The 24,041-nt window shown below is 35.2% G+C and overlaps 1 protein-coding gene across 2 annotated transcripts in view; it reads left to right on the top strand.

Annotated features, from left to right (window-relative positions):
* Positions 1–24,041, top strand: part of LOC149781051 (polycystin-1-related protein-like) — a 535,051-nt gene that overhangs the window by 174,344 nt on the left and 336,666 nt on the right. The window lies entirely within an intron of this gene.

Raw genomic sequence — 24,041 nt, 5'->3', positions numbered from 1 at the left:
TCTTCCTTGAATACAGATACCCTGCCATTTTTGTACATGTGTACGAAGTAATCTGATGTTTATCCATGACATCCGTGGGTCAACCAATTTCATTCAAAAGCTGGAGCACAAGATTTGCTGACATCATCATTTTAACTCATTCGGCCCCAGACCCGTTATCAGTATCACTGCTGCTATGCCCCAGCAGCACTAAGCTGTGTCTAGCTGCGTGTGCCCCAGAGTTTTTACCTGTTTGAAAAATTTTGTAAACATCGTGCACATGCATTCACTCTTACCTTAATTTCTCTGCTTATATCCAATTAAAATCCAAGAAAGTTTCACCATTTATTGCAAATAAATTTGTCTACACAGTGATGTATTTTTTTTCCCTATTTGTCCAAGTCTTTCACGACTTATTTATACAGAATTTACAAAATTATGTGCAACGTTTATCCGCAAGAACTCGATCATCATCGCTGTCAGCATCCTCATCTTCGGACGATTCAGTCTCAGAAACTTCTATGTCCGAATCGAAATCTCACAAAATATCCAACTGCCAGACATATCTTTCCTCAGCTTGCTCAGTATTTTCAAGATCAAACCCGAGAAACTCCTCATTTTTGCTCTCATCAAAAATCACTCTTGCGTCCGCCATCATTTACGATTTTTCATGACCAGAACACGTGTAGTTAAACCGCTTTCAAAACAGGAGCCCTTAGCTTCTGAACAATTCAAATTTCCACAAATGAAAGTAAAATCATTTCTGATTGGTTTAATAGTTGTTAGTTCTTGGAATAAACCCATTTCTAACCAATCAGAGACGTTGAATCTAACACACATTCATCACGCTTGGAGACGGGATCGGCCATTGAATGCAGTAAAACAATCACGACTACAGGCGGGATCGGCCATTGAATGCAGAAACCGGATCACGCCTACAGACGGGATTGGGGCTTAAAGGGTTAAACAAAGAAGCTAACACCACTGCCCCTGCCGATTACCATTATTCATCTGATTCTTATTTTTATCTAATGATTTTTCTTCTCAGATCAGCTTTTTAAAAAATGGGCCTTCCTCTCTTTATTCCTGCCTCAGAAAATTACAAGTGACTTCGTTGACTGAACTGAGGCGTGGCATCTCTGAATTCTAAACTGAATATTTGAACGTCATTTAAACCTAAGATCGTGATTATTTCAAAGAATGGTTCATGTCGGATAGCTTTTGTAACAAATCATTTCCTTCCTTCAAAACTTTAGTTAGATTGGAAGAATGGTGAAATTTACGATAAACTGTGGCATTGGGGCTTTTAATATGAAATAGTAATATATCTATACGTTATTCCTTCTTCCAGTTTGAATTATCGACCTGTATGCTCTTTAGGGGCATCAGTGAAGAGCATTCATGATGATGTAAAAACGTTAGAAGGAATCAGATTTGGATATACATCCTCAGTATATATTGTTGTTGCTATGGGTTTAATGCCATTTTTCAGCACATGATTGGCTATGCATAATGGCCAGTATATTTGATGGAAGTAATATATATATAACAAAGAACTGTACAAAATTTTGTGTGCAGTATCCTGAAAGGACTAAAGGTATATGTTGAGCTATTGAATACTTCCTTAGGATGCTAGACCAACAGACAGACAGGAAAACATACAGAAATAGCACACACTCCTAGGGACAATGGAATGAATCTACTAGATAAATTGTAGTAGGGTCATATAGAATTGACTTCTGTCTTTCTGTATGCTATCAACTTGACATTAATGTTGCCTGATGCTGGAAAGTAAAAGGGGTCCTGCCATTTGAATGTGTGGCAAATTTGTGTGCTGATAAGGAAGAAAACAAGGAGGGTTTGTCTAAATGATGGAAGCTCTTTACATTAGTTGTTTCACATTTACACATTTTATATTGTTATTCCCACCTTTCAGGAGAGTTCTGTTATTTGAAGAATGATAGATATATCTAGAAATGAAGACAAGCTGGGGAAAACAACTAGTCTTCAAGGTTTGGATTACATTCAAGTCTATAGGTGATTAAATGAGAGGTTTTTTAGTTAGTTGGATATATACTCAAATTTATTTCCAGGTGATAAACTTCATTAAATGCATTCTCCAGACCTCATTTGCATGCTGTTTAGAAATTGTGTTTTGAATCAAGTCAAACCAGTTCATTTTCTGCCCCATCACAAATGTTGGAGAGCATATCAAGTAAGATGGTACTTATCTGTCCTATCAAGTAAGATGGTACTTATCTGGCCTATCAAGTAAGATGGTACTTATCTGTCCTATCAAGTAAGATGGTACTTATATGTCCTATCAAGTAAGATGGTACTTATATGTCCTATCAAGTAAGATGGTACTTATCTGTCCTATCAAGTAAGATGGTACTTATCTGTCCTATCAAGTAAGATGGTACTTATCTGTCCTATCAAGTAAGACGGTACTTATCTGTCCTATCAAGTAAGATGGTACTTATCTGTCCTATCAAGTAAGATGGTACTTGTCTGTCCTATCAAGTAAGATGGCACTTATCTGTCCTATCAAGTAAGATGGCACTTATCTGTCCATCAGCATGACTTGCATGTCAGATCAATTATGATACTACTACTACTACCACCACCACCACCACTACAACTGCTGTGGCTACTACTGCTATTAGAATGTGATTCATTTTTCTTCCACACACATACACATAACCATGCGGGTATTTTCTTCCACATTCATACACATAACCATGTGAGTGTTTTCTTCCACACACATACACATAACCATGCGGGTATTTTCTTCCACATTCATACACATAACCATGTGAGTGTTTTCTTCCACACACATACACATAACCATGTAGGTATTTTCTTCCAAAATAACAGATATTACTTTTGTATATTATATACATATACACAAATATACATTCGATTGAATAAATACAATACAATTTGTCATAACCTGTTTAGACATCATCTGGATTCATCAGTTGCCAACATCAGTGATGAAGAAGTGGCACTGATGAAATTTCTTTAACAATATTAGCTAGACAGTTCCAAATGAACTGACCAGAAAATGTCTGACTGTTCTTATATTTTAATTCACTTTGGGCTTAGCAAGAAGAGTATTAGTATTATTTGTCCATTTTATTAAACGAACGATTGATATCAGGCATGTGCTGTCATGGTGATATGACTGAACTGTTTTTGAAGCTATGTTAAAAATCCAAATCACTCACTCACTCACTCAGGAGGTGCCCCGAGTGGCCGAGTGGTCTAAAGCGCACTCTGTTACGGATCACTGCCATCTAACCTCTGTCTGCGTGGGTTCAATCTCAGATTCGGCCAATGTGGGTATGTGAGAAAGCCTGCCAGTAGCTTATAGTGGGTCACTGGATCTTTCCGGGGGTTTTCCCAGGTTCTTACTCCACCATTAATACTGGCCGCCATGTATAGCCTATTGTGTGCTGAAAAATGGCGTTAAACCCAACAACAACAACAACAACAACAACGCTCACTCAGGCATGTGCAACTGACCTGCAGGCAAGATCTGACTAGTGACCTAGTTTTATCAGTGACCTAGTTTTATCAGATTATTTACATCAGAGGTTGTGGCTTTGAAACTTGCATATCAGGCGCTTGCCCTGGAGGAAAATGCATATGCCTGCTTTATATAGTTTGGCACAGAACCCTTCAAAACTTAATAATAAATTTAGCTTTTCATAAACGTATTCTATAATAAAACAGGCATGGTCTTTAAATATTTGGTATCAAAATTGTTATGGATAATTATGATGGCGTGTTTTTGAGGTCTTCTTTTGATTTTGAAAATAATTCTTTTATAAGCATTCAGACATTTTTGGGTTTTAGGTAATGGCATAACCAGACCATAACAGATTGATATCAACTTAACTCTTAAAATTTTATATAGCATAACATTTTCCAGTTCCACATCATTGAGATTTAGGTGTGTTACATATCTGTTGTGTGGTCATCAACATCACTTTGCATAAATTTATAATCATTTGATTATGTTTGCACTGTTGGGAGAGTTCACCAAGGGCATGTAAAGTCCTGAAACAGCATTAATATCATACATAGTGAAGACATCACACAGAGGTCAGGCTCTATTTCCTTTAAGCAGATGTAGATGATTTATAAGCGTAAGAAATTGTAATGGCCATTCATATACAAAAGATTCTCTCCACAAGTCACATTTTTGTTTTCAGCGCAAGTGGTCATGGACCACAAGTAGCCATGGACTAAAAGAGCTTTTGGCTTGCATGGTCTGTTGTTTATTTTCTGAATTGTGTCATCCAACTCCATCCACAATTGTATGGTCATATCAACATGGGGTTTCGCTAAAAAATTCTGCTTAAGGTTTCTATCTGTTTTTCAGTAAAAATGATGCTTATCTGATGTTCTGATGTTCAGTATGGTCGCTACAGCAGTCATCTTAAAATCTTGTTATTGCTACTCTCTAATGGACGGTCATATCAACATGGGGCTTTGATCCACTAAAAGACTTTTTATGATTTCTAGTTTGTGCTAAATAAAAATGGTGCTGATTATGGTCATAATGACTGTCATCTTGAAAATATTGTTATTGCTACTCCTGAATGAAAATTCATATCTTGAGATTATTATTATCTCTATTCCTCACCAAATGTTTGGCTGTATAATTATACTTTTTATTGATACATACAGTCAACTCCGCTTACATGCATAGCCTCGGGACCGGACCCAAGCTATGCATATAAACGAAGTATGCATTTAAGTGGAATTCATGTATATTTACAATGAAAAATGGGACCATACTTTTGATATGCATTTAAGCGGAATTCATGTATATTTACAATGAAAAATGGGACCATACTTTCAATATGCACTTAAGCGATCTATGCAATTAAGCGATATGCATTTAAGTGGAGCTGACTGTAAGCGATTTTGCTTGAGGTGAACGGAATGAGTAGACTATAAATTAGGACAAATGCCATCTCCTAGATCTTTGACAATTTTCCAAACATTTTCTGGTTTCTTTTCCGAGTTTTCAATATGCTGTTGGTAATGAGATTATTGGGGATAGCCTTATAAACCATGTCTTTATACTTTATTTTTAGCACAAACTGTCACAGTCCAAACCAGCTCATGTGATGGCCTCTCATATGACATCTGTTAGCACAAGTTTTAAACTTTTTAAACAATTTATTCCAAGGTCATAAAAGAACATATTGCTTACCGGACAACCAGTATTGCCACCATGGCAGCCATCTAAAAAAATTGTTATTGTTGCTACTATTGAATGGATGACCACATCAGCATGGGGTTATCATTAAAACACTTCTTATGATGCTTAGTTGGTCCTAAATGAAATTGATGCTGATCTTGAATCATTTCATTCCATTGTAAAGTATAGAATATGGATTTCTGTAGAGATAACCAACAGTGTAGAATATGGATTTCTGTAGAGATAACCAACAGTATAGAATATGGATTTCTATAGAGATAACCAACAGTATAGAATATCGATTTCTGTATAGATAACCAACAGTATAGAAAATGGATTTCTATAGAGATAACCAATAGTATAGAGTGTGGATTTTTTTTTATAGAGATAACCAACAGGAAGTTTACTATTCATTCCATTATACAGTAGGATTTTGATTTTCATAGAGATAACCAACAAGAGGAGGTATACTCTTAGGAATAACATCTAACCATGTAGTTTAGAAAAAAATTATTATCAGACCTCCTAAAAAAAGTAATCTAAAAATGTTCAGTTTGAAACACATTGTTAGGCTGATCGGTCCCTAACTTAACTCAGTCCAGACATCAAGGCATTGTGTTCTTTACGCAATAAATTCAGTATGATTAAGTTTACCTGCTGTTCATATTCTTATAATCTTCAGGTGACCAATTTGCAAACCTTTACCACTTAGTCATATGTACAACACTCTGCAAGAACTTTTGGGTCTGCAATGGAGGTACATAGAAATTGGATACACACAAATAAAGAAATCATCATCATCGAGCTGAAGTAGATTTTTATGTACTTTTTGTCATTACCATTTACATTCAAAACTGTTGAGTACGTACAACTTTTGCTATTAGTATATAATGATATCTCAGTTGCAGCAGAGATGATTGCGTTGGTCTTTGGGCATGACTAGCTATTCATTCTGGAATTGCAATTATTGCATATATATGTATTAAGAATGCCTGAATACTTGTGGAGCACAGAAATGAAGATGGCTTCTTGGCGATATATATATATATATATATATATATATATATATATATATATATATATATGCATGCTCAGGGCACTAGACTACTTGTAGTCAAAAATATCATCATGAGCAGTGCCAGATTACCCATTAAGCCATTAAGCACACTAAGCATGTGCTTAGGGCACCAGAAAAAAATTTACGTTAATTGTTGATGATAAAATTGAATGAATTATATATGACCATTTCCACCTGCATGTACAAGTAATTTGATTTGGAATGATTAGCAACACTAGTATTTTCCCACATTTATAGCTTTAAATATTGTTCTGTAGAGTTTCACATTTTGTAGGTGTGGGGCACCATAATATTTTCAGTTCTTAGGGCCCTGGAAGGCCTTAACCTGGCACTGAACATGAGTATGTAAGTTGCTTCTTATGTTTACAGTTAGTGATGTGAATTTCTAGTTCTTTCAACACATCTCACCATATCACATGGATCTACATCCAGTTGATGTGATATATTGTGTGTTGGTTATTTTGGCACATGTGACAGGTTCTTTCAGCACATGTGACAGGTTCTTTTGGCATATGTGACAGGTTCTTTTGGTACATTTGACAGGTTCTTTTGGCACATGTGACAGGTTCTTTTGGCACATGTGACAGATTCTTTTGGCACATGTGATGTTATTTTGGCACATGTGACAGGTTATTTTGATACATGTGACAGGTTCTTTTGGTACATGTGACAGTCACCAGAAGGCGTGGTCGTGCATCAGGCTGACATAGTATATTTTGTGTTAATTCTTTTACCACACCTGATTATTAGATCAGTAATGGCATACGATATGGTCTGCATCCAGCTGAACTCATGCATTGTGTGTTTACATAGTGTATTGTGCACGAGTCTTTCAGGTTATGGCAATAAACTGTATATTCCCTAATTAATGCCCCCTCTCCATTTTTAGGAACAGGATATGTGACAGCTATATAATTTGTGTGGGTGACACTAGCCAAGTAGCTCTGCTTTTTTGTGTCGCAGGCACTTTAACTTGGCTCTGTGTCACAGATTTAACTTGGTTCTGTGTCACAGATGTAACTTGGTTCTGTATCACAGATTTAACTTGGCTCTGTGTCACAGATTTAACTTGGCTCTGTGTCACAGATTAAATAATTTAAACACTGATGTTAAGCTTTGTAACCAGGCTGACCTTACTTTAAGTATTAGAATATTATCTTTATAACACAGAGTTAGTAACATGTTTTAGCGATGACTGTTTTACATTGCAGAAAAACAGTGAACTTAAATTCTGCCATAGTTCAGTTTTTCTTCTCAAATATAAGGAGGAATGTATTATGAGAATTTATCCTCGTTTTTCAGGAATTATAAAGCTTCCAAAAGCAGTGTCTTTCTGTCAGCTTTGAATAGCTTTCATAAACTATCCTTTATTTGAAAACCAATCAGGGCAAGCACAGGTATTTCAGACAATCACATGCTCGTTTGTTCAGATGAAAAATGGCAAATGCTTTAGATAATGATAAAAATTCCATCAGCAGTATCCCTATTCATTTAGAAGTCATTGCTCAGTGTCAGGCACTATTCAAATTAAAACTGTAGAACAAAGGATATAGATTTTCTTTTTTGAAGGCTGAATGACCCATTATGTAATATTGCAGCACTGTATTACTTCCAGATGTATTACCTGTAGATGTTAGTAGGTTAAGAAAAAACATTTTATGATAAATAAAATCAATGACCTTTGCATCAACAGAACTTATAAAGATGGTATTAATCTATTATTTGCTGAAAAAAAGCATATTTCTTATAATAGTTTAGTGCTCAGTGGTGCAGTGTTGCCATGGTGATATTTTAATGGAGATTTCGTAGAGTATTATTAAAGGGAGTGAGATGATGATCAACTGACTATGAATAAACTTGAGACTGCCAGGTAACATTCTGTGTTTGTTTCCCTCAGCAACAGAGATGCTCACAAGCATATTAAATTAGCTAAACATTGGAAACAAAGAGTTAAATTTTTTTAACACAGTAGCTCATGGAGATTTTTGTCGTTTTCGTCTGAAATTCAAGTAGGAAACACATTTTGAAAGCTATTTGTGAATAGATCCGAAAACACCAAATCCCAAGTGATCTTTCAATAACATACTGCTAAGTTGTGTTAGAGACATCATTTTTCATTGGCTGTTTGACTCGCGTATGAGCAGAAGGGTAAAGCCATTATTTTTATATCAAGACCACTCTTTATTCCAAATGTATCACTCTTTATTCCAGTGTATCATGCATGACCTTGACGCTACGGAGCTCAGCAGTAGGTTACTACCTCCTTCCACGTTAACTCGTTACTAGGGGTTAATGTGTTAAGCAGCCCTCGCTCAGAAGTCAAGCCAAATGGCATTGACAGGTGGCTGCTTTGTAGAGGTTGATTTCTATATTATTTCATTGATACAGTCCTGAAAAAGTAGTTTATGCCAGGAGACAGGTGGTTAGTTTATAGAGGTTGATTTTTTTCAATAACAGATTGGGATTATTTGTTTATCATGGACTTGCCATGAATGTGTTGGCCACCTGTCATTCATAGGTAAAATTTGCATGTTGAAATTTTCACTAAAGCACTTTTATATCACATATACTTGCTTGTAAGTCAGATCCAACTTGATAATGCATAGATCCAGATCTGGCATCGAATATTTCACCAGCAGATCCAGGTCTGTTTAGCTTTTAATGCCCTATCATTAGAACTGGAACAATAGACTGATCTGCTGTTGAGCTTGTAATGCCCTATCAGTAGAACTGGAACATTAGACTGATCTGCTGTTTAGCTTATAATGCCCTATCAGTAGAACTGGAACATCAGACTGATCTGCTGTTTAGCTTTTAATGCCTATCAGTAGAACTAGAACATTAGACTGATCTGCTGCTCAGCTTATAATGCCCTATCAATAGAACTAGAACATTAGACTGATCTGCTGTTTAGCTTTTAATGCCCTATCAGTTGAACTGGAACATTAGACTGATCTGCTGGTGCTTTATTGTGATGGAAGATCGGGTTTCATCTTGTTTGCAGTTTGACCCAACCTATATGCAAGTATACACATAAATTGGAAATTTGGCCCAATTTATATGCTAGTATATACATAAATTGGAAATTCAACCCAATTTATATGCAAGTGTATACATAAATTGGAAATTCGGCCCAATTTATATGCAAGTATATACATAAATTGGAAATTCAACCCAATTTATATGCAAGTATATACATAAATTGGAAATTCAACCCAATTTATATGCCAGTATATACATAAATTGGAAATTCAACCCAATTTATATGCAAGTATATACATGTACATAAATTGGAAATTCAACCCAATTTATATGCAAGTATATACATAAATTGGCAATTTGACTCAACTCATATGCAAGTATATAAATAACTTGGCAAGATACCTTCCTTGAAGAGTGTAAGTTTAATTATATATGTTATGGTTTCATGGCTAGCAGTCTTCAACAGTCTTATGACTTACTGATAAAAATATAAAATGCTGCCAAATACACCTCTGTCCTTGATATCAAGCAAGATACAATGCCTGGGAATGTATCTAAAACATAATGCCAAATACACCTCTGTCCTTGATATCAAGCAAGACGCAATGCGTGGGAATGTATCTAAAACATAATGCCAAATACACCTCTGTCCTTGATATCAAGCAAGATACAATGCCTGGGAATGTATCTAAAACATAATGCCAAATACACCTCTGTCCTTGATATCAAGCAAGACACAATGCATGGGAATGTATCTAAAACATAATGCCAAATACACCTCTGTCCTTGATATCAAGCAAGACACAATGCATGGGAATGTATCTAAAACATAATGCCAAATACACCTCTGTCCTTGATATCAAGCAAGACACAATGCATGGGAATGTATCTAAAACATAATGCCAAATGCACCTCTCTCCTTGATAGAACGAAGACATTGCAGTGGAATGTATCTAAAACATAATGCCATCTTCTCCTTTTCCCTTGATAGAACGAAGACATTGCAATGGGATGTATCTAAAATATAATGTCAAATACTCTTCTTCCTTTGACAGAAAGCAAGACAGTGCGTTGTGTTATAACTTTGTCCTTCGAGATATTGTAACTGTTTGTTTTGTTCTTCTTGTTATTTTGTGGTTTAAAGTTCACTTAATAAACATACGACTTGTAAAACATGAGGAAATATACATGAAGTTAAAGGTCATTCTCATTGTACTAACTTAAACAAGGCTTGCACTTGTAGAAAGTAACACCTGGTCCATATTTCAGTTGCACAGTGTAATTAGGCACCTGAATTAGCTGTTTTAGGACCTGAAATTAATCAGCCCACTGGTATTAACCCTCTAGCTTGGGTGGTAGAATGAGGTAATAAATTTTAGTCAGGTTTTCTCTAAATATTTGTAGTTTGTGTTTAAGCACTTGAAAAAGATTAAAGGTTTTACAGAGGCACACAAAAAGGGCCTCCTGGTTTGAAGTGGTCCTGGCTAGACATTTGAAATATGGGCATTAGTGTAAACAGGGATGAGAGAGGGCAGTGATCATAGAAAAGACTTTTTATTGCTGTCAGTTTATGGTGGCACACACTAGACTTGCCCCACTGCAAACAAATCTCAGCCTGGCACTATCTTGTTGAAGGTATCAGATTTGAAGGAAATTTCAAAGACTTCAGGACATGGGTTTAGCAGTATGTATTTTCAAGTTTTCTGTTTTGTATTCTCCTCCTGTATTTTCACATTCTCTTGGTAATCTCTATTTTTTCAGCTTCACGTTATCAATTGTAATTTTACCCATTGAAACAAAGGGGAGTCTGATGTGCAAATCAATAAGAATTTTATGTGTATTACGCTGTGCACACAAATCAGTAAGAATTTTATATGTATTAAATACGCTGTGTACAAATCAGTAAGAATTTTATATGTATTATGGCAATGTGTACAAATCAGTAAGAATTTTATACGTATTAAATATGTTGTGTACAAATCAGTCAGAATTTTATACGTATTAAATACGCAGTGTACAAATCAGTAAGAATTTTATCTGTATTGTGTACAAATCAATAAGAATTTTATATGTATTAAATATGTTGTGCATTGAAAAGTTGATATGGCATTCATCCAACTATGTATGTTAAGTTTAAGGCCAGTATCAAGAAATTTAAAAATCATGAATTTTGATTTGTCATTAAAGTTAAAGCAAAGTTGTATCTCGAATCAGTGTCTTATTTATTTGCACAATTTTTCTTACACCTGTTCTTTACGTGATTTTATTTCTTGCACAAAATATTTATGAAAATGTTTTGGTTTGCAGAAAATTTGAGGAGTGTGCTATATATAGCACACTGATTTTATGTTTCAGTAAGATTGTATGTAAACCTCATCCTTGATAATTTGTAGCCAGATAATTTATGAACACACGGAATTAGGCATTGAGCCCATTTTGTTCTTTTGGAAAATTCCAAAATAATTCTCCCCATCTTGTTGAACATGAAGAAAATTGTGATAAAAACTGATAAACGATATTTCGATTAATTGCTAATTTTATCATCGTAATTGGCAATTTCATAATCGAAATTTGCTTCTGTGTCATGAAATTTGCAGTTTTGTAGTAAGTTATTTATTTTGTTACGCTTTCTTTTCTTTTCTTAGTAAATTGCAATGACAACATTCAACTTTATTTTGATCCATGAAAATGACAGTAATGCCTACAGATGGGAGCACTTTAAGAAATACCATTTAAATAAGTGTTTTCAAGTGAAATTTGTGTTTTAGTTTCATCTTTTACTTTGGTTTCCATGTAATCATCACAAGTACGATATGCTTTCTTGTATTAAAATATGAAAGTGTCAGTCAACAGTTGTGTTTGCAAACATTTATGAAAACCTAATTAAGTGCCAACTTGGTTTTTATCTCCAATTTGCAGATGTGTTTGTTTTGTTACTTCAGTTACAATTAGACTTGGTTTGTATTACCATATTAGTTACTCTTTTGTATCATATCAAATGATTGGGGCAGGATTAATTAAATACAGATTTAAAAGGCTTGGAATCTGACCCATGAAAGCGCTGCAGTCATGGTATTTTGTCAGATCAACTCCACTTAATTTGACCACTTGAACACTGTTATAAATATTATTATGTAGGTAGCACAATTAAAGTATCAAACATTAATTGGTGGTTTTTCCTACTAATTAGCAAATTTGATTAAGGATAGCAAGAAAAGTAAATGAAAGAAGCATGAAAGCTTATTTTAACAGATATGATTTATTACGGAGAAGCCAGTTCCAAAGTTTGTAGTGTGCTCGAAATTTCTGAACTGGCACTTGGAGGTTGGCTCAAGAATGAGCAGAAATTTCATCATTGTGTCAGTGTTTATTAATAGAACAATTTAAGAAATATTAATGCTGATTGCTGTTGTTCCACTGGAAAAGTGAAATCTTGTTTTTTATGAATCAACAATAACACTCAACTATATCTACATTCACACACAAAAAGTAGTAACATAATACACAGTGTTTTTGTAGCTGCACACTTGTGTGTGGAAACCTCATGGAGTAATGTTTCTGTAGTTGCACAGAGTCTTGTGTGTGGAAACCTCATGGAGTAATGTTTTAACACTCGTTTACAGGTTGGTTATCTTGAAAATAATGGTAACTTTATACAGAAAAGTGAACAACAGCCTTAGGAAAAGTTTTATTGAAATTATAAAACATATTCATATGCTTATCTTAGCATTGTTGATGTCCAAAAAGGATGGCATCACCATCTTAAATTTTCATCAGTCTCTCAGTAACTTACGTCCATGCTTATTCTGCGGTCTGTGTTTTTCAACCCTGTTGTGCACAGGTTTTCAAGGGAGAGAGGTATACATTGAACACTGGTACAAAAAGTTTGATCACACATAATCACACATAATATCTCGGCTGTTCAAAGCAGTTAATTGGAGTTAATTAGAGAAATGGATTACATAAATATTGTGTACATATGGTACATGGTAATTGATTAATTTTGCCTGATTTTATTGATTGTGTCAGATGAGATATAATTAAAATGAAGGTGGGGTACAGTGGAAATTACAATGTCACCCAAGTAGTATACCAGTAATTTACAATTTGCCCAGACATGTCTGAAAAATCAGTGGCCCGAATGGTCAGTGACTTGATGTGCACCAAATTAGAGGTCAGAAATGTTTCAGTTTTAGTTTGATTTAAATAACTTGTCTTGCACTTGTTTCTCTTTAAAACCAGGCCCTATCACCAAAACCTAGACTTGGTTACTTCATTTCATAAATGGGAATGCTTTGTATAATCTTGTTTAGGTCAGATCAAACGACATTCATCCAGATCTGGGATTTTATAATGTGCTGGCAGATCTTGGTCTATTCAGTTTTTTAGGATTAATCATGTAAAACAAAAACATAGACACTGTTCTGCTGGTATATTATGTGCTAGCAGATCAGGGTCTGTGTTGAGTGAAGTTAGTCCTGACTTGAATATACATGGTACATTATGACCGTTCAGCTGGAAGTCTACTTGCTGAGCTTAAATGGTACAAAAATTAATTGAAGTATTGTCTTCAGAAAGGCCATTCTTCTACATGTATACAAATGCCAGAGCGAACTTCATGAAAATATATCCCCAGAAAACATTCATTATAGCCATGTTTGTACTGAGGCACCGTTTAACTCAAATACATGTACATACATTCGCTTCATTTTCTGTGCATTATCATATGAGAATAGCTGTTAATGGTAACATTATTGGTGTTAACCGAAACTAGAACAATTCAAAAATAGTTTTCTCTGTAGTGATGCACTTTTGTGGCTTTGTTTCCCACACAGGTAAAGATAGCTGAAAATATTATGGAATTAAAAAGCAATTTGTAGTGGCAGCCATGGCAGAAGTTTGACATAGTGGTCAGTTTGGTATCAATATATTGGTCCATATTTTAGGTTAATCTGTACAGGTGACTTAGATTAAGTTACATTTAATTTGCTTGGATACAAATTATGCAAATTACATTCTTTTCTGCCAGATTACACACACATTTGCACAAACATATTAATGTTGAATATATATATATATATATATATATATATTCTTTTTAAATTATTGAAGTTTGTTTGCATTTATTATATATAATTTTATATATGCATTTATTGATCGGAAGTCATATATTTATGCAATAAACTTGTACCTGACTGATTGCTTGTTATACCACTCTGTAGATTAAATATAGATTGAATTTTGTTTAAACTTGGTAAGGAAGTCTATTTCGTCAGGGTTTTATAAAGGTTGTTACCAGACATAATATACCCATAGCAATAAATATTATTTATTCCTTTATCTTTGAAAAAAGTTTATGACTAATAAAACAGGTAAAACTTATATGATTATTTTGGTTGGTGGTTTACATAGAGTTATGTTTGTATATTACTAAATACACTTTGAAATGGTTGTTGTTGTTGTTGTTGTTGTAGGATTTAGTGCCATTTTTCAGCACACGATAGGCTATACATGGCGGCCAGTATTAATGGTGGAGGAAGATCCTGGGAAAACCCCAGAAAGAACCACCGACCCACGAGAATCTACTGGCAAGCTTTCTCACATTGGCTGAATCTGAGACTCAAACCCACGCAGACAGAGGTGAGATGACAGTGATCCATAATGGAGAGTGCTTCAGACCACTTGGCCATTTGGGGCCCCACTTTGAAATGCTAAACTATAAAGTTAGATGAGTAATATCAGGTCCACATGGGGCTCTTGTTTTATTATTATTGTTTAATTTATCTTAACTAGAACCATCACATTTTGTTATCTTCTATCATTAATTTTTTCACTTGGCTGATGATTCTTTTCTCGGTTTCTGTGGCAACCAATTTAGTAAGGCATGAGACCAAGTATATTTGAAATGGTCATAACAGTTTTAAAGTGGCTTGTTATGTGAATAGTAAAATTTGAAAGATAATTGGAGTAATGGATTTCACCATTTTAATGCAATTTCCTGATGATTTTTTGGGTTGTTGCTGGTTGCAAAATGGTATGGAGATTATTATTCTGTTCAACGTTAAATGCAGATATTTTGTTTTACAGCATATGATAAATTTGATATTTAGAAATGTCAGGAGTCTTTGAAGAATGATAATAAAATGCCTGGGGCATAGTAATTGTTCGATCTGAAAGATGGGCTTGTTACAAGAGAATTTCATCTTTGTATCTTTCATTAATGAAGTGTAGTCCAGAAATACCGTATTTACTCAGGTGCGAATCAAACTCATCTGCAAATAACATAGACCCAGATCCGAATATTAAGGTTAAGATCTGCAATCAGATCATGTTCCACGGTTTATTTTGATGTTTTCTTGGTTATTTGTTTGCAAACTTCATAGACCCAGATTGGCAGACACATAATATCCCAGGGTTTTTGTTGTTTGAACTACTGATTAATCTTCAGGAACAATATATATATAGATCTCACTTCACTTGTTAGTAACAGCTTAGACCCAGATGTGCCAGAACATAACGTTGAGTCAGTGTCGTTTGTTGTACTGATTAGTGCTGACAAACTGCATAAGTGCATGATCTCACAGTCCATTATGTAATAGCAGATCTGGAAGTGTGCAACTTCCATGTGAGCATATACTGTATTTGATGTACCTGGTTAATTGGTGTGCAACTTCCATGTGAGCATACACTGTATTTGATGTACCTGGTTAATTGGTGTGCAACTTCCATGTGAGCATATACCGTATTTGATGTACCTGGTTAATTGGTGTGCAACTTCCATGTGAGCGTATACTGTATTTGATGTACCTGGTTAATTGGTGTGCAACTTCCATGTGAGCATACACTGTATTTGATGTACCTGGTTAATTGGTGTGCAACTTCCATGTGAGCATATACCATATTTGATGTACCTGGTTAATTGGTGTGCAACTTCCATGTGAGCATATACCGTATTTGATGTACCTGGTTAATTGGTGTGCAACTTCCATGTGAGCATATACCGTATTTGATGTACCTGGTTAATTGGTGTGCAACTTCCATGTGAGCGTATACTGTATTTGATGTACCTGGTTAATTGGGATGTACAGTATCTAAGCCACTTCCTGTGCAAGTGCTGCTTAAGGGAACACCTGGTGCAAACTGGTTAGCTTGAGGGCAAACCATAACTATATCTGTGCCTAGAGAAATTACAGGACCGCAGGGGAGCTAATTAACAGTCCTGTACAAACACTGCAGCAACAGCTTCTTGTTCTGGTTACAACATAAAAGAACAGCCACATTGGCTCCTCCTTGAAGTTAAAAAATAAATAAAGGTCCCGAGTCCACCTTATTGCCTCATTGAGAGGTAATAGTTACTTTTCTGCAGGCAGCACAGCAGCATCGTTATTGTTAATGTTTTGCTTAAAGTTATTCATTTTGCTTTTATTTCCTAATGCCCTTGATACATTCTCATCACGAAGAGAAGATAATTAATTCTATGACATGTTTTCTTGCCATTTTCCTGTAGAGTTTTTTTTTATAGAGAATTTTACGTGAAGTTTTTGGTTATTTGATTTTGATGGATTCATATCATACTTGACAGGAATCAGTATGAATCTAAAACAATTTATTTCCTGATACATTCACTCTACCCTATGACCTTGGGGTCATGGTCACAGTACCAAAAAAAAATGAGTGTTGGTGTTTTTGTTGTCTTTGATCAGTCATAAAAAAAATGAGCCTTGATGGTTTCATTTTTGTATTTTCTAAATCCTTGAATGGATTTTCTTCTGGTGAATGATTATGAAGTTAAGCATTCATTCTGTGACATGTTTCCTTGCCCAAGAGATTTGTATTAAGAATTAGGAAGGTAATGGTAAGTCTAACAAGAAAATAATAGTTTAGTTAAAGACTATATATGGGGCCCAGATTAGCCGAGTGGTCTAAAGTGCTCACTGTTGTGGATCACTGATATCTCTGGTATGACTGGGCCAGGGTTTGAACTGCAGCCTCCTGCATCCAAGGCAGACACTCTAACCACTTAGGCCACCGGTACGGTCCACAAAATGTACATAAAGGAATATAATACTTATATACATGTGAAACTGCTCTGGTGGCTTAGTGGTCAGAGCATCTGCCTCAGATGCGGGATGTCGTGGGTTTGATCCCCGGCTGAGTCATGCCAAAGATTTACAAAAATGCTACTAACAGCTGCCTCGCTTGGTGCTAAGCATTAAGAGGTTAGTATTAGGACTGGTCGGCCTGGTGTCAGGATAATGTGACTGGGTGGGACATCAGGCTACATGTCTGCGGCATGATGCCCCAGTGCTAGACATCACTATAAACTGCCACACTGCAGACATCATAGCAATATGACTGAAAAGTTGTTAAAGCTACGTTAAAAAATCCAAATCACACACTTCACACATACATGTGAAAGTGCATCTGCAGTCAGGTTATCTTTTCTGTTGATGTGCCTAATGTCCATGTTGTATTCTAAAGAAGTACATGTATTACATAACAGAGTTGAAAATAATTAATAGCTTACAAAATGTGTTTCCCTGCATGTATGTGTGTCATGCATGATTAAGATGCATTTAATGAACTGTATTTCCATTCAAAAGGCGTGTAATTTGCTCATTACATTTAATGCTTTTTCATTGTAGTAGGATTTTGTGACAGAAAATGGAAATGGCTGCTAATTTCAGTGTGATATGTGAACAGTTGGGGGTCAGTTTATGCATTTACAACACAGTATGTGATTGTTTTTTGTATCAGATTACTTTGTTTATTGTTATATCATCTGTTCAAAGTATACATGTCATGTGAGGCTTATTGTGTCCTAAGTATAAATGACATGCCAGGCTTATCATGTTCTTAGCATAAAGTCATGCCAGGCTTATCATATCCTAAGTATAAAAGTCATGCCAAGCTTATCATGTCCTAAGTATAAGGTCATGCCAGGCTTATCATATCCTAAGTATAAAAGTCATGCCAAGCTTATCATGTCTTTAGCATAAAGTCATGGTAGGCTTATCATGTTCTAAGCATAAAGTCATGCCAGGCTTATCATGTCCCAAGTATAAAAGTCATGCCAAGCTTATCGTGTCTTAAGCATAAATTTGTAATAGGCGTATCATTTCTTAAGTATAAAAGTCGTACCAAGCTTATCATGTCCCAAGTATAAAAGTCATACCAAGCTTATCATGTCCTAAGTATAAGTCATGGTAGGCTTATCATGTCCTAAGCATAAAGTCAAGGTAGGCTTATCAAAGCCTAATATAAAAGTCATCGTAGGATTGTCATGTCCTAATATAAAAGTCATTGTAGGATTATCATGTCCTAACATAAAAGTCATCGTAGGATTATCATGTCCTAATATAAAAGTCATTGTAGGATTATCATGTCCTAATATAAAAGTCATCATAGGATTATTATGTCCTAATATAAAAGTCATTGTAGGATTATCATGTCCTAATATAAAAGTCATCGTAGGATTATCATGTCCTAATATAAAAGTCATTGTAGGATTATCATGTCCTAATATAAAAGTCATCGTAGGATTATCATGTCCTAATATAAAAGTCATTGTAGGATTATCATGTCCTAATATAAAAGTCATCATAGGATTATCATGTCCTAATATAAAAGTCATTGTAGGATTATCATGTCCTAATATAAAAGTCATTGTAGAATTATCATGTCCTAATATAAAAGTCATCATAGGATTATCATGTCCTAATATAAAAGTCATCACAGGATTATCATGTCCTAATATAAAAGTCATTGTAGGATTATCATGTCCTAATATAAAAGTCATTGTAGGATTATCATGTCCTAACATAAAAGTCATCATAGGATTATCATGTCCTAATATAAAAGTCATCGTAGGATTATCATGTCTCAAGTATGAAAGTTAGCTCATCATGTCCTATGTAAAATAAAAGTCATGGCAGGCATATTGCTTTATAAAATAGATTAGGATCTAAAATGTAACCTTATTTTTCAGTTCTGATTAAATGTGCTTGGAAAATAAAACTTTATGGGTACTTAATGACTTACCATAACAGATACCCATATTTTCCATTACTTGTTCTTCCTCCTCATTCACTCCTTTCTACAGTCCATGATCCATTTATGTATTACATGTTCTCCTGACCTATGAATGGATGTACAAGGTTTGGTCAAATAATATTAATATTATGACTATTATTGCGTTTTTTTGTATATTTGGCCTTCGACCATATGCCAGGCACAACATGCAGTGGGAAGCCCAACAATCGTTCATTTCCAGTAGATGATCATCACTTGGGTTTCTGCAAGGTATTGTTGGTAAAATACTGGTATCACATTTTAACAACCTTACCCCTTATACATTTTTCATCTGATGACCTATAGCATTTATATCCATGATGCCTTGCAGAAAATTACCCACAATAACATGTAAATTTGGTACAAATTTCCAACAGGAATTTTCATTGTGTTTTTTCATTTGCTAGAAATGTCGCATCTGACTAATATATGAGCTCCATTTTTTAAAGTTCATAGCTATCACACTGAATTAGGTGATATATTTCTTTCACAGAAATGGAAGGTTGTATCTTTTTGACCATGTTGAAAGTAACATTAAGGTTATCATTAGATCTGAAGTGAAGAAAAACAAAGTTTTTAGAGGGGAAAATTCCTTCCTGTCATTTCATTTTATTTGTTTGCACTATAAATGGCGCAGCTGGTTGTAATTGATTTTCTTGATAAAATGTATTAATTTGTTGTATTAATCCCAAAAGATCTTTAATTTTGTATTCACAAAGTCCATTTATACTTTTGAATCTGGATACGGTCAGTTCTTATATCATGTTTATATGGATCTTTTTATGCTTTCAGCTGCATTTTACAATATCTACCCTAAAGGGAGATGCACATTTCCAGCAGGGAATATTACACTGCTGTCTTGTTTGCTCTTTGATAAAATACCCTTTGTTTAAGAAACACTCCATAGCATTTTAACACAGACAAAATTTTGTTTCATTACAGAAGTGCCTATCCTTTATCCCCAGTATCTGCCTAATTATTCATAGTAATGCCAAGAATTAATGATTAATGCTGTATGCACAAAGGATCATTTATAGTGCAAAAAGCATTTGCACTTGAAGGTTTGGGATTATATTGTCTGTTATAATACAGATCAGCATCTGCATGGTTTCTCCTAGCTCAGCTTTCGATTATTTTTGGAAATTTTCAGTGACTAATTTTCTATGAAAACAGTTTATTGATGGTCATCATTTCTTTCCATTAAATTGGTCATTGATGGTCAGAATTTCTTACCATTAAATGGACTCTTGATGGTCATCATTTCTTCCCATTGAACTGACCATTGATGGTCACCATTTCTTCCCATTAAATGAACCATTGATGGTCACCATTTCTTCCCTTTAAATGAACCATTGATGATCATCATTTCTTCCCATTAGATGAACCATTGATGGTCATTTCTGTCTACTAAATGGACCCTTGATGTTCATCTTTTCTTTCCATTGAACTGACCATTGATGGTCATCATTTATTACCATTAAATGGACCATTGATGGTCATCTTTTCTTCCCATTGAACTGACCATTGATGGTCATCATTTCTTCCCATTAAATAGACTGTTGATGGTCATCATTTCTTATGAAATGGACCATTTAAGGTAATCATTTCTTTCCATTAAAGAGACCATTGATGGTCATCATTTCTTCCAATTAAATAGACCTTTGATGGTCATCATTTCTTCCCATTAAAAGATAATTTGGGAAACATTTATTTTCATATTTAGCTCGTGGTCAAAGGCTGAGGTATGACATTATGTCCATTGTCCAGCTGTCTGCCAACAACTGTTTATGAACACATTAGAACAGGCAACCTTTTAGAACTGCTTATGAACACATTAGAACAGGCAACCTTTTAGAACTGCTTGTGAACACATTAGAACAGGCATTGGCAACCTTTTAGAACTGCTTATGAACACATTAGAACAGGCAACCTTTTAGAACTGCTTATGAACACATTAGAACAGGCAACCTTTTAGAACTGATTATGAACACATTAGAACAGGAAACCTTTTAGAACTGCTTGTGAACACATTAGAACAGGCAACCTTTTAGAACTGCTTGTGAACACATTAGAACAGGCAACCTTTTAGAACTGCTTGTGAACACATTAGAACAGGTATTGGCAACCTTTTAGAACTGCTTGTGAACACATTAGAACAGGCAACCTTTTAGAACTGCTTGTGAACACATTAGAACAGGCAACCTTTTAGAACTGCTTATGAACACATTAGAACAGGCAACCTTTTAGAACTGCTTGTGAACACATTAGAACAGACAACCTTTTAGAACTGCTTGTGAACACATTAGAACAGGTATTGGCAACCTTTTAGAACTGCTTGTGAACAATTTAGAACAGGCAACCTTTTAGAACTGCTTGTGAACACATTAGAACAGGAAACCTTTTAGAACTGCTTGTGAACACATTAGAACAGGCAACCTTTTAGAACTGCTTGTGAACACATTAGAACAGACAACCTTTTAGAACTGCTTGTGAACACATTAGAACAGGTATTGGCAACCTTTTAGAACTGCTTGTGAACAATTTAGAACAGGCAACCTTTTAGAACTGCTTGTGAACACATTAGAACAGGCAACCTTTTAGAACTGCTTGTGAACACATTAGAACAGGCAACCTTTTAGAACTGCTTGTGAACACATTAGAACAGGCAACCTTTTAGAACTGCTTATGAACACATTAGAACAGGCAACCTTTTAGAACTGCTTGTGAACACATTAGAACAGGTATTGGCAACCTTTTCGAACTGCTTGTGAACACATTAGAACAGGCAACCTTTTAGAACTGCTTGTGAACACATTAGAACAGGCAACCTTTTAGAACTGCTTATGAACACATTAGAACAGGCAACCTTTTAGAACTGCTTGTGAACACATTAGAACAGGCATTGGCAACCTTTTAGAACTGCTTATGGACACATTAGAACAGGCAACCTTTTAGAACTGCTCTGCCAGGTCTGCTCAATTATAGAGTTCTGCATGCCACATCATTCATCCCTTTAATTTAATTATTGTTTTCAGTACATACATTAGAAATGTACAACTCATACTGCGTGCCTTTCCATTAGTCTGTGTGCCAACACCTGCATTAGAGGCTTTATTTCTTATCAGATTTTGGGATATAAGCTTGTATCGGCAAGAACGCGTATGAGTTTCATTGTGAGTGAGATGTATGCATGTTGATGAGGATACAGGCTAGTTAGATGGTGTGAATCAAACTAGAAACCCTAATCATTGTAGTGGGATCTCACTGGTTTGCAAATTGAGATTCCTAGGGTGGGATCCCAGAGGGCAATGACTTACCTGGTGAGCCATGCTGACAACAGAGAAGACCTCCCCTTATAATGCCACCAAGTGTATGTACTTGAAGGGTGGGGTTATGAACAGTTATGAATCAAGGCAGAGGGAATGCTGGTTGTTTAAATGACTTGACTTTTTTTGTTGAGAAAATTAATAAAAAATACATGGTTGTGGAAATACAGTAAATTACAACATTAACAAATTAACCCCTGGAGGTTTTTGTCGTTTTCGCCTCAAATTCGAGTAGGAAACACATTTTGAAAGCTATTTCTGAATGCATCCTTATACCTCAACTTCAGGTGATTTTCCAACAACCTAATGCCTAGTTGTGTTAGAAACATCATTTTTTGTTGGCTATTTCACTTGTGCATGAGCAGAAGGGTAAAAGTTGGAGTTCTGGTTTTTCTGTTTTTTTTTTTTTTTTGCTACATCTGAGACCAAAAAGTCTAAAATCCGGACACAAAATAGGATTCTGACCACAGGCAAATTTTGGGTGGAAAAAATCGGGTCCAAAAAAATGAGGTTTTTTCTTCTGTATTTTGTAGTGCAACTAGAAATTCCAGATTATTTGGTATCATTGTAGAGCTACATCTGTCTACCTCTATAATACCGCCCACTTTCGTGTATCATCCATGACCTTGGCTACTACCTCCTACGTATTGCCATGGGTTAATGAGTTAATAGGCAGTTTAGTAACAATGTACTCCAAGCCTTTCTTCCTTATTTACAGTTTTAGTACAGGCTGACATATGTCAACTTGGGTGAGTGATCTGTAGTTTTCAGATGTTTTTTGGTGTTTTTTTTGCGTGTTGACATTTCTGAGTTTTGGGGGAATTGCATTGTAAACAGGTGGGTTGTTGTGATTTTCAAGGAGTTAAATATTTGATCTGACATATGATATGCATTCTGCACAAGGAAGTGTACTCTAACATTGCTGCAAGCAAAACTATCTTAATGAATGGGAATTCCATTTCTCCACCTTGCACCATGCCACTATAGCAGTGGTGTTCATTAGTTCTTGTACTAAATACATTGCCAGCATTCTTTTCTACATTATAGGGGCATGTAGGTTCAGTGTCAGTCAGTGTCTTATTTGTGCTTTCCATAATTAATATTGACATTTTTATTGACATTAATAAAAGTGACATTTATTGCATTCATAATTATTTTTAAGTGGTACTGAATTTTTCATGTCATGATAGTGGAGTTAATTAATACGTTAGGTGTTAATAAAAGCGTGTTAATGAAAGGGTATTAATAAAAGAACCAAAACGACCTCTGCTTAATTTTGGGTTTTTCTGCTGGATCTTCTTTCAGGAGGGGGTGGGGGTATTGGGAGGTATTGATTTTGTTGAAAGCTTTATTGAACTTGTAAAAGTAATAAAGTTATGGTAGGTTG

This window comes from Sinohyriopsis cumingii, chromosome 16, assembly GCF_028554795.1.
Source record: "Sinohyriopsis cumingii isolate HCF-2022 chromosome 16, ASM2855479v2, whole genome shotgun sequence".
Classification (NCBI taxonomy): domain Eukaryota; kingdom Metazoa; phylum Mollusca; class Bivalvia; order Unionida; family Unionidae; genus Sinohyriopsis; species Sinohyriopsis cumingii.
This window is presented reverse-complemented; position numbering and strand designations above follow the sequence as displayed.